Source organism: Sphaeramia orbicularis, chromosome 9, assembly GCF_902148855.1.
Source record: "Sphaeramia orbicularis chromosome 9, fSphaOr1.1, whole genome shotgun sequence".
Classification (NCBI taxonomy): Eukaryota; Metazoa; Chordata; class Actinopteri; order Kurtiformes; family Apogonidae; genus Sphaeramia; species Sphaeramia orbicularis.
In genome coordinates, this window is record NC_043965.1 from 37,479,044 (window position 1) to 37,491,632 (window position 12,589).

Below are 12,589 nucleotides of genomic sequence, written 5' to 3' on the forward strand. Positions count from 1 at the left end.
AGATTGTCAATATGGTTCAGGTCTTGACTGTAAATAGTGTCTCATGCTCCTGAACCACGTTTTCACAATCTGATACTGATGCAGATGAGTCCTAGCATTGTCTTCTCTGAATATGTGTGAGTCATCAGGGAAAGAAAATGTGGTCATTCAGTATATGCTGGGAGTAGCTGACCTCATTTTATGGACACATACATAGATAGATAGATATACTTTATTGATCCCAAACTGAGAAACTGTAGTGCAGCAGCAGAATGACAGACAGCAAAAATTTAATATAATATTAACAATAGAATACAAGAGCCATCACACTATACATAATAATTTAGAAGTATAAAAAACATAAATGGTGGAAAATTCAGGCAATAAATCAATAAGGTGCAACAATAAACTGAAATATGCAAAGTAGAATTTTTCTGTAATATGGACAGTAAAGTGTACAGTGGAAATATGTTTATAACCTGGACCTGATTAAGTGAACCCACCTCAGTTCATAACACTGCCCCCACAGGTTTGTATTGTAGGCACTAGGCATGATGGGTAATCACTTCATCCACCTCTTTTGTTACCATGATGCACCCATCACTCTGGAACAGGGTCAGTCTGCACTCATCAGACCACATGACCCTTTTCCACTGAAACACAGTCCAATATTTATACTTTCTATCAAACTGATGGTTGTTTAAAGGAGTGATATTTTGCTATTTTTAAATGGAATTATGCATTTTAAAACATTTCCCTGTGCTCTACATAAACTGTAAATGCTATGTTTGGGTCTGAATTCTTCATTAATTCAACTCCACAGGTCCATCTTCAACCCTATTTCTGAGTAATGACACCAGAAAGGTCCACTTGAGCTCTGGCCCTTTTAATGCAAATGAGCCACTTCAGGCCCCACCCCCTCCGTGTTGTTGACCATTCTTCTCTGTTCCGTTCAACCAACAATTGAACATTTTATGTAATCGGCTCGAAGTTTGGACATAATTTCAGTATAGACTACAACCGCTGCTGCTGACAAACAATTATGGTGTACTCGGAGAAATGTTCGTAACTAGTTATAGACTTAACAAATTAAGAAGGAATTAAAATGGGTTGTAGAAATCCACTTGATTTTTGCCAAAATGAATATAAATCCAATCCAATCCACTTTATTTATGTAGCACATTTAAACAACATTTCCAAAGTGCTGCACATCATAAAAACAATAAATCAATTAAAAGAAATACTAAAAACAGTAAACAAATGTATAGAACTATAACAATCCTCTTCATAAAACAATAAAATCAAATAGTTAAAAGTAATAAAATCAATAAAAATAAATAAAAGATAGCTTTGCAGCACCTGGGGGGTTCAAATTTAAACTTTGAACTGTTAGGGTCCAAATACACAAATAAATGAACCAAGACTAATAAAAGTGGGTTTAGCAAAATATGACCCCTTTAACGAATGAGAAGCTACTCACTACATCAGGTAGAGTTAAAGAACCTGTTGCAGCTGAAACATAATGGTCACTGCAGTAATTATTCATTTGGGTGGCTTTTTTCTTCTGGACAGTGTATATAAATATGGGGCTTTTGTCAGTTGTGGACTATTATAAGATTGGAAGTCTTATAGTAGGGATTATGTTAGACTGACTTAGTATAAACTACAGAATTATTGTTTGTTATTGTGGAGTAAGAAGTTTGACAAAATGTGCTTTTAGTATGACCATTTGTTAGTTAGACAATGAGTCCTAAAAACTAGACTTTGGATCTCTGTTCCAGTTGTATGTGATTCCTGATAATCTATTTAACCCTATAATGCCAGACGTATCATATTTGATACATGAGTTTTGAAGCCCTTTAGATGATCAGTGTAATTTTTTTTTTCTCGAAAAACCTGATGCATACAATTAGATACATGCAATACACAGATAATCCACCGGAGGGGGGGGGGGGGATTCGTTCACCAGAGGCGTTTCCAGTGACACTACAAAATTGTCATTTATGAGGAAGGAGGCAGAACTTTGCCAGTTTTGAAAAGGAATTACCAATTTGCGACATGTTTGTGTTATATTATGTTTTTGTTTGTTCAAAAATAATAATATGTGAGCATTGAGACCCAGTGTATCAAACATGATACAAAATTGAAACTCATACATGGAAATTGTTAATTAAAACAAAATTCTTTTGGTTGTTCAGAAGGACCAATAAAGGCTCCAGTTTCAAAGAACTGGAATTTTCTGTCAATGATTTAATGGTTCAGCCTTTACAGGGTTAATACTAAAGAAGTTGGAATGGATTTTGACACATCAGCAGTATTTGGATGATCTGACTTTTGCCTTTGTGAGGTTGGTTAGAATATATCAGGTCATTGCTGATCAGTCAAGTGAAGTTCAAAATAAAATGATTATATATCTTTTTCTCACTTTTCCTGTGACACCTTTGTCGTCTTGGAAACTGCCCGTCTTCATCCAGTATCATACAAAGTCATTCGGAACTGTCCACAGCCAATTGGACAATTTTTCCTGTCATTTGAAGCAATTTCCAGTCCATTAACCTGGTGAGCACAGAAAATACTTAAGATAATTACACCAGTCTTCTTTTACCCCTGTTTACTTTCTGTAAAAATAACCTACAGTGGCGCCTGGACCTTCAGACCCATATCTGATTACCATCCCATTTCTGATATCCACTAGAAATGAATTCACAGCCTTTTGAATAAAACTTCAATAATGATAATGTTCCGCAATAAATAAATGAATAAGGCTAATGTCTTGCTCGTTAAGTTGCTTCATCTATATTTTAGGAAATCTTGTCATGTTTTAGGCCATAAATATGGAGAAAAGGATAACTTTCTAAAGCACTTACAAACTTTAACTGTATATCCCTGTGTTGCTCTAGTTTTTTCCACAAATTGACACATAGGCTACACTTCTAAGCTAAGCCTAGTGACAGAGGCCAGTAACCAGAAACCATGACAAAGAGCAGCAGCTGTGGTTGAGCAAAGAAAGGAAGAAAGAAAGAGTTGGCGAAATGGAGCCCTAAGAAACTTGATATTTTGTTTGAAAATCTACCCAGCTTTGATGCAGCAAATGAGCTCCGGATCTTTAAAGAAAAGCCAAAGCAAATGTATGCCTCTTGATTTAAAAAGATAGAATGAAAGACGGTGGATGAAAAAAAAAAAAAAAAAAAACAGAAAGCGGAGGGAGGATGGAAAAGGGCTGGGCCTCTGACCTCCAGAAACCTCTCCCGCTCGTTCTCCCAGCCTTTAGTTTTTCCTTCCTCCAGTCTCTGTGCTGTATCTCCTCAAACCCTCCAATTACTGTAATGAGTGGTTGAGAGCGAGGCAGAGGAGGAGGCGCAGAAAGGCAGTGCGTGACTGGGAGGTTTAGACTGGAGAGCAGGAAGGAGGGATGGAAGGAGATTCATCAATGCTTTTTATCTGCTATGAGTGTCACTCATCCCCTGACCCTGAGCTGATTGGACAGTGAAGATTAACAACCGGGACCATATGTCAGGACCTGCGCTGCTCTCCGTTGTCATACTGACTTTGTGAGCGCTGATGTGTGGGCTAGCAGACATGTGGATTAAAATGGAAATGCCACTCGAAGGCTGCTCCTACCCAACACACCCCCTTTTAGCACATGCTTGAATGATGCTCTGGTTTACCACTATTGATGCTCTTGAAAAAAAACGTATTCATTAGTGATATGACTGTAATAAGTGATGAAGTGGTGTAACATTCACAGGTCACTGTGTGATTGTGTTTTTGAAGTTTAATCGACATCACTTCTAATCTAATGGTAGCACAGCTGTCACTAAGGAAGTTTCCATCCAAATACACTTTCACCCATAAAGTAAGAATAAAATAATAATGACATGATTGTGACAACTAGGGGTGGGAATCTTTTACTATGTCATGATTTGATTCCGATTTTTGGGGCTACGATTCGATACAAAATCAATTTTCAATTCAAAATGATTTTCAATTCAAAACGATTTGATTCATAATGATTTCTGCTTCAGTCTATAGGTGTGCGAAGGATACTCATGGATCTACTTCAGTCTAGCTGCTAATCGCTATCCCTAACAGCTAATCGCGCTAGCCGCTAACCCTAACTGCTAATCATGCTAATGGCTTGAGACTGCTGTTGGATTTGTTTTATTTTTTAAGATCAATTTTGGGACATTTTAAATCAATTCTGAATCGTAATAAATGAGAATCGCGATTTTTATATGAATCAATTTTTTGGCACACCCCTAAAGACAACGTGATTTATTCTTGATTACATGTAACTGGGATTCATTTTATAATCTTTGCACCTGGCCAAAGGTAATTATTGATGTATATAGATTAAGAATAAAAAGAGGAAAAGGCCTGAAAATCAAATTGTTCCAATTTTATGTGCAACAGTGTACATTGCAATTTGCAGAATCATCAGGAAATCTGCAAAAGAAAATGTACATTTACACTACCAGTCAAAAGTTTGGACTCATTTTCTCTTTTAAATGGCATGAAATGGACCGCAGATGGTCAACAAGTGCTCAGCATCACTGGGAACTGCTTCAGGACTTATGGAAAACATTTCAGGTGACTACCTCATGAAGCTCATCGAGAGAATACTAAGAATATGCAAAGCAGTAATAAAAGCAAAATGTAGCTATTTTGAAGAATCTAAAATATAAAACATGCTTTGAGTTATGTCACACTGTTTTGAAATACATAATTACCTCCGCCAAGGAGGTTATGTTTTTGCCAGGGTTTGTTTGTTTGTTTGTCTGTTTGTTTGTTTGTTTGTTTGTTTGTTTGTCTGTCTGTTAGTGTGCAACATAACTCAAAAAGTTATGGACAGATTTGGATGAAATTTTCAGGGTTTGTTGGAAATGGGATAAGGAAGAAATGATTAAATTTTGGTGGTGATCGGGGGTGGGGGGGCCCACGGGGGGGCCCACTGATCAGCCTTGGCGGAGGTCTGCGCTCTCCGAGTGCTTCTAGTTTCATATGTGTTCATTCATAGTTTCGATACCTTCAGTGAGAATCTACCATGTAAATATTCATGAAAATAAAGGAAAAACCAGGTGAGTCCAAACTTTAGACTGGTAGTGTGTGTGAATTTTCAATATTAACAGTTGACTTCTCATCTTCATGGCTCAAAACTTAGCTGGTTAGAATAGAATAGAATAGAATAGAATAGAATAGAATAGAATAGAATAGAATCAAGAAAACAAAATTAAAAGTGCTATCAGTGCAGTGCTAAAAAAAAAAAAAAAGTGTAAAGCTAATAAATTGCAATAAATAAAATAATAGAAGGGTGGTTGGGTTTTTGCCACTCCATAAATGAGCAGGTTAATAGTGATTGAATTGCTGAGTAATAATTGAGTTGGCACATGTTGAGCTGATAGACATAAAAGGTATTTTATCAAACAACCTAAAGCTGTTTTTTTTTCTTTTTTCTCGTGAACTGAGCCGTTTGTCTGGTTCATACTATGCTATTTCAGACTCTCCATGATTTGTCGAAGTCTTTGTCTTACATTTGTTTTATTAGCTCTTCATACATGGTAGAATTTTGTTGCTGTTTCCCAACATTGTTTAATGTTGCACTGTCATTGGTCCACAGTTGCCAAATCTGTTTCCATTGTACATTTTGGCATTTATCATTAATACAATAGTGTTTCCACTTCTCTTAAGTATAAACATTTCCTCATGATATATCATTGTTTTTTTTAGAGTTGAAGAGGCATTTAGGGACTGGAGAGTGACCAGATTTTTTGCAGTAGGTCTGATAGAAAATAGTGTTTAATGTTTTATGTCTGCAGGAAACTGACCCTTTTGTTATGTACACACATCTGTTTGCATATAAAAAGTGATTAATGTATGTAAATTTACATATTGCATCTACACTAATCATTTATTTCTTGCTTATTTATAATTTAACATCCATCTAATGACCACATGGACTATAAAAACTGTCTGCACTAATAAGCCCACCAAGAAAATATCAACCAACTCAATTCCCTTAAGCTTTTTAGTGTCTTTCTGTTTATTGCTATGGTTGTAGGGATCTTTAGTTAACTGTGTTACTTTGCTCTCCACATTACCAGTAGTCAGTGGTTTTCAGTTAAAAAAAAAAAACCTTTGATAAACCCACTTCATAAAATCTGCACAGCACCAAACAGCAGAGAAGACTAATAATTTGATGTCATGGTGTTAGTATCTAACTGGTGCATACAGTAGAACACTTAGCAGCTAAAAACCCACATATTACTGTCAGGGGTTGAACCTCGTTCCCCATGTTGGCTTATTAAAAATAATATTAAAATTGCTTTATATCTCCTGAAAAGATTTTGCTAACACAAACACTGCCTCGTACAGTAGAAATGTGTTTATCTAGCAGCGTTGTGAATAAATTAGAATACATGTTGAATCTTTCATTTTCTCACAGCTGCAGATTTCGCCTCCTCTTTTGGAATTTTTACAGTAACGCGGTAATAACAATAGTCATTTAGAGAGAAAACATCAGTGTAAGTTTTCTGTCTTGGTTGAGACTGTATCTCAAGGGGCAGAGAAGGGTTGGGCTGTAATCATAGGTTTGGGAGGTTTGGCGGTTCACTCTCTGACTGTTCCTGCTTATGTTTTAACATGTCTTTAAGGAAGAGAAGACACTCACTGTCATGTAGAAAGTGGTGAATATACGCCCAATTTGAGCACCAAATTAAAAGACTGGTTATTTTACTTAATTCTATAGAATTACCTGTTTTCCTGTTATGTCCCATTGTCTGGTTTCACTTCAGGATCCTATATTGCCAGTGGCATGTCAGGCACTTTTCACTTCATAAAGTCCTTTTTTTGGAAATCATAAAACAATTTTTGGCATGCAACAGTTCAGTTGGTCACACCCCAAAGCCGTGACAGTGCTTCTCCCACTGAGCGACACAGACTTCTCTCTACCTCTCATTGTGTGTGGTATCACCGCAATATTGTGCAAAAAAAAAAAAAAGGCCCCAGCTTTCCCCAGCTGGTGCCCACTGTTGCACATGTCATACATGCCGAACCATGACGCTGGAATGGAAACCAGCGTCAACCAGCTTGTGATTTGTTCTGCTTGTTGTGGATGGCAATGGCGACCCCCCCACCGAGGCAGGCTGTTTTATCCCCTCCCGCTTTCATCTTCCCCTTCAGCCCCTCCTCCACTCCACCCCTCCCAAAAAAACCATCCCCCTACGAGGCTCACTTGTTCCGTTGTTGTGTTAATCCACTTTACCACTTCCTCTCCTCCCACACTCCCATCACTTCCTCTCTTCCCATTCAGTTTCATTCAGTCTCTCTATTACCATGAATGTTCATCAGAAACAATAATGATAAAGCTGTATGTGAAATACAAATAAACCCATCAAAACAGTGGCTTACACATCCAAAACATGTGAAAACAAGTAATTACTTTGCTTAAACCTGTAGATTTATTCTTTATGGCGTATTGATTCATGACTAATTTAAGTCAATAAATCCCTTGTGTTATTGTTTCAATAATCCTCCAACCGTAAAAACATAACAATATATTAATGATTTCATCTATAATAATGTATGTTTTTTTAATTATCATATTCATTATATATTGTCTAGTGCGTATTGTACAAATTGCTGTTTTGATTTTGTGCCTTAATAGAGTGTTTTCTTATGTATATTTGGTATGTTCACAGCTAAATATGTGTTTGTATATTTAGAGCTTTAAACATGTGTGTGTGTGTGTGTTTTGTTTGTTTTTTTCTGTTGTATTGATCATTTATTTCCTGCTACTTTTTTGTTATACTTGAATGGAGCGACTGTAACACCCAATAATTTCCCCCTGGGATTAATAAAGTATTCTGATTCTGATTCTAATCTACAATGCCACATAATCTATAATAATTAGCCTCTGACTGATACTGGGTATCTTCGCAGCTTCAGGTAGTGAATCATGTGTATCACTTTGTTTTTGTCTCACTTCGTCTTCGTGCTCTCATTCTGTCGTACACCTGACTCAACTGTGAACTTGTCGTCTGTTCGACAAACAAAGCGCGTGCGTTCACGTGGGAGTGTGCGCGTCTTTGTTTGCGTGAAGTTGTTTTTACTTTCAAAGAGGGTACCTGCTCAGATGAGGGCTAACGATGCTCTGTGTGCACATTTTGGATCCACCGGCATGTTTGTGTGGGTGCTGCACAGCATGTCTCTCCTCCTCTGTCTGTCTGTCTGTCTGCCTGTCTGACTCTGCCTCTTACTCGGTGTTTGTCGCAGCTTCAAAGCTCTCTTAAAATAGGCCTTTAATCATAGTTTGGTGTGTGAGTGGCTCAGCGGTTAGAAGCTATAAGCAGAGGTTGGGGGTATTTATAGCAGACAGACAGAGGGAGGCTGGAGCGCCGCTGGATGGTTCATGGAGGCAGATCACAAAGTCAAGGCCCGGGTTCAGACCTTTGCAGCTGACTGTGAAGCAACAGGCATCCCCCCCACCCTGGGCCGGTACTCTGTCATCCTCCTCTTCCTCCTCCTCCTCTTCCTCCTCCTTCTCCACCCAGCTTGGTTTGGATCCCTTTTGCTCTGGTTGGATGATGAAGCTGCATCATGACCCTGACACAGTGGCGACTTCTCATAGACTACAAGGGAAGCCCGGCTTTCCCCTAAAATTACGAAAATTAAATGGTCAAATATGTACGGCTGTGTTGACATTTCATTGACTACAAATGTGTCAGAACATGTTCATCTCACAGATGAGTTTGTTCAGAATCAGCTTTATCACAAATCAACGGACTCGATGTTGTTCACTTCTCATACATTCCCGTTGCGCTGTTTTCTCATACGATCTCTGCTCAGTGCATTTGCCCGTAGACGCTCGGTGTCCATGCACTTCAATGGGACTGAGTGGAACAGGTTTTTTCATTGCCTCAAAACTGGATGGTAATTGGATAAATGCCACGATGTTGTCCCGCCCCCAGACGCCGGGTGTCTCTGGGGGTGAATGGAGCTGTGGGCAGAGCTCAGCTGGGCAGGATGCCGGGCTTCCACGTGCTGATTGGAGGATCGGTCGAAAGGCTGAATCCTGTTTGATTGACAGCTGTTTTCAGATCTACTCCTTCACTGACACAGTTCAGTTTAATACCGTAACACATTCTGCTGTGAAATGGAGAGAGAAACCACTACGAAATTACTTGTTCATTTCTTGCACTGTAAATAAAACACACTCATTATACTTCCTTGTTTCAATTTAACATAATTTCAACGTTTTCTTGTTTCTGTTACATAATTTAATCATTTCTTGTTCGAGTTTAATATCGTTCTGTAGATAGTTAAATCAGTCAAACTGTCGGCTAGGTCGGAGTGAGCTAGCTATCAATTCCCTGGAAAAGACGCCTACTTGGTACGATAAGGTCACTGACCATTTTCTTAAAAAGGAACAGAGGGCCGAATTTATGTTTAATAACTTGACAATTTTTTTTGATGTAAGCTGACATTAGCTTCCCCTGTCTGAAAGACGAGCAGCTGCCACTGCCCTGACAGTGAAGTGAACATGCACATGTGGAGACTGTGAATGGATAAATACACAAAAAATATAATACACAGCATAATCTGATGTTGAATTGTCCATCAACCCCCCCCCCACACACACTCACACACACACACACATACACACACTTTGTCGGCTTTTATTAAGTTTTAATACAGACATGTCTTATCCTGATAACCAGATTCACTAGTACTTTAAATTACACAAATTTTTTAAGGTGTTACCTGCTCTTTACAGATTGATTGCCAACCTTGAGGTAGCCTTCACTTTCACAGCCCATTGACAACTGCCTCACACAGCCTTGAAACTTCTCTTAACCATTATTGCAACAAAAAAAAAAAGTTTCCGTAACTTTAATAATTGATTCCATTTGCCTCTTTCAAAGGGTATAAAACATAAATGTAGGGTTTATTAAGTTTGATACAGTACACTGCATCATCATCTTCATAATATTTTGTTTGAAGTTAGATTATTTTTGTATTATAATGGAGTTGCTGCACGGGAACTCTTTGAAAATTGTAATTTATGGTGCATTTAAGGACACAAAGACGTTCCATCATTTTCTTTTCCAAACAAGGAGAGCAATAAGTAAAAAAAAAATAAGAGGCCCCAGGGGATTTTTGTTTCAGGCATTTCTCTTCCTGGTTATACGACATGTATTTCACAAGGAAATATTGTGCTGTTTACTGGGCTACATTTATCTGTCAGCTGTAGACAGTTACTTTGAAGACTGTTAATTTCCATATAAAGTATATGTAGTATATGGCCTTTTTTTGTTTCTGCATGAGGACTTTCAAAGAAGTTGGTGCAGATGCGGAACCATGTTTCAAAACTAATACCTAATAACGTTTGCAGAGGCACTGGTATGGCTCTTATAATATATCTGTAATATCTTCTAAGCATAGAGCAAACTTGCAAAGTGCTAATGTTTTACACTAATCAAACCTGAAAAAGTTGTAGTCTCATTTTTCCTTCCATTGTTTATATGTAAATGCTATACACTATCTACATTTAGACAGACAGATCCCAAATGTCAGTTACTCTCCTTTGTCTCCATTCATTAGCCTTCTTTATCGCAGCCCTACACCCGTCTGTAGACAAACAGGGCCAGTGTAGAGGTCTCACAGTGTTGTGATCTCTGATCATCTCTGTTTCCACTGGTACTGACCTCGGTCAAGCCCTCTGAGTTGCCTGTGTTTTGTATTCTCCCTTTCTCCTCTGGCTTTCTATTTTTTGCTGTTTGTTTGTATTTCTCTCGTCATCTGTTGGACTCATTATGCCTCCCCTCATCTCTGCCTATCATGTCTTGTTCTTTTATTTACATTCTCCTTTTTCTTCTACTCCCCACAAACTGTTGTGTCTAAGCATCAAAGACCTTGTAATTTTACCCAAACCGCCCTTACACATACACTCAGCAGGTCCTTAAAAATGGTGGAAGGTCTTTAAAGAACACAGGATTAACCCTTTAGTACAAAGACAGTGTTTCTTCTGCTTGCTCATTACTGCTTATGTAGTGTGTAGTATGTAGTCCTAGTCAGTTATACAAGATGCTTAGTGTAGGATTTATATTTTCTTGCTTTTTATTCAATCTGATGATATGAAAGCTTCCCCATTCCTCTTGATATTTAATTCCAGTTGTAAAGATGTCTTAACCAGTCAATTGGTGCTCACAGAAAATAACATACAGTGGCTTGTTGATTTTTGCATGAACTCTTATGGATCAGATATGAGCAGCCTTGTGTCTTTTATAGAAAATCCCAGACTCATCAGAGGTTACAACCTGACACAGAACAGAGCAGGTAGCCTCAGCGCTGCCCCAGTGTGGTACCAGATGGTAAATGCGTCTGCCTTCGTCCCCTTTTAATGAGCTGCTGATCACTTCAAACAAGCCACTCGGAGCAAAACTTTTCCTCTGTTGGTTGAGAGATGTTCAAGTCACTGAGCAGGTACCCTGGAGAACTACTCAGGACTGCGTGTGTGTGTGTGTGTGTGTGTGTGTGTGTGTGTGTGTGTGTGTCTTTTAGCTTATCCATAAAAGTGTATGCATTGTGTGTGCAGTTGTGCTCAAACATGCACTAATTTGCATGTGAAGCGACATACCTTGACACTGTGTGTGTGTGTGTGTGTGTGTGTGTGTGTGTGTGTGTGTGTGTGCGTGTGCGTTCGTGCGTGTGTGTCAGTATCTCAGGGAGTATGTCAGCTATGGAGTTTTTTTGCCTGGCTGTGTGGAACAGCAGATGTGCTCAGATCTCCCCCGAGGATGCTGCCTCCCTCTCTCTCTCCCTCTCTCTGTCTCTCTCTCACTCATCTAACTTGCTCAACGGTACAAACCCTCCAATGTTTATACGCCACTGGTCTTCAGATAATAAGCTGACTTCAGTACTTATCCCCTTCCTTCCTCTGGTCGCTTATTCCCTCTACTATCACCCTCTTTTTCCATCCCCCTGTACTTCACACATGTCGCCTCTCAGGTTTTATTTAACCAAACTTGTCCATATCTGATTTGCCATGTTTGCTATCATTTTCAGTGCATGTTTACAGCTCAACAAACATGGAGACTGGGTTGGCAGTGACGTGACAGCGAAGGTTTTTGATACGCCATGAAAGAATTAGAATGTAGGACTTTAGATTTTGCAGGGAAAATTGTGACAGAGAATGAGAATAGGCATATTTTAAAGTTATTGTATAATATCAGTTTGCCCTTGCTACAGAGGTTTCAAATAACAATAATGCCAAGCTGTTTTCTTGCACATGGATGGTTGGCAGAAGAAAAAAAAAACACCTTGAAAAACTGAAAATTCAGTCTTCATCAAGATAATAGATCATGACTGATTATGTCTAGTCTGTTAATGTTAAAAACCTCCATTACTTTCAGTGCTTTTGGCATAGACATTTTGGCTGTGTGCAAAGATCACCTTCCATTTAGTTCAGATGGATGCTATCAAGTGATTGTAAAAGAGTTGTAAAATGCATCTTACTTTTATTAAATCAAAGCATTAACTTCCTAACAGTCCTCAAATTCAATAACAGGCTAACCTCCTTTATTTCGCCTCTGATACACACACTTTTGTCATC

The 12,589-nt window shown here is 38.5% G+C and overlaps 1 protein-coding gene across 2 annotated transcripts in view; it reads left to right on the forward strand.

Moving 5' to 3' along the window:
• Positions 1 to 12,589, forward strand: part of sema4c (sema domain, immunoglobulin domain (Ig), transmembrane domain (TM) and short cytoplasmic domain, (semaphorin) 4C) — a 130,435-nt gene that overhangs the window by 79,910 nt on the left and 37,936 nt on the right. The window lies entirely within an intron of this gene.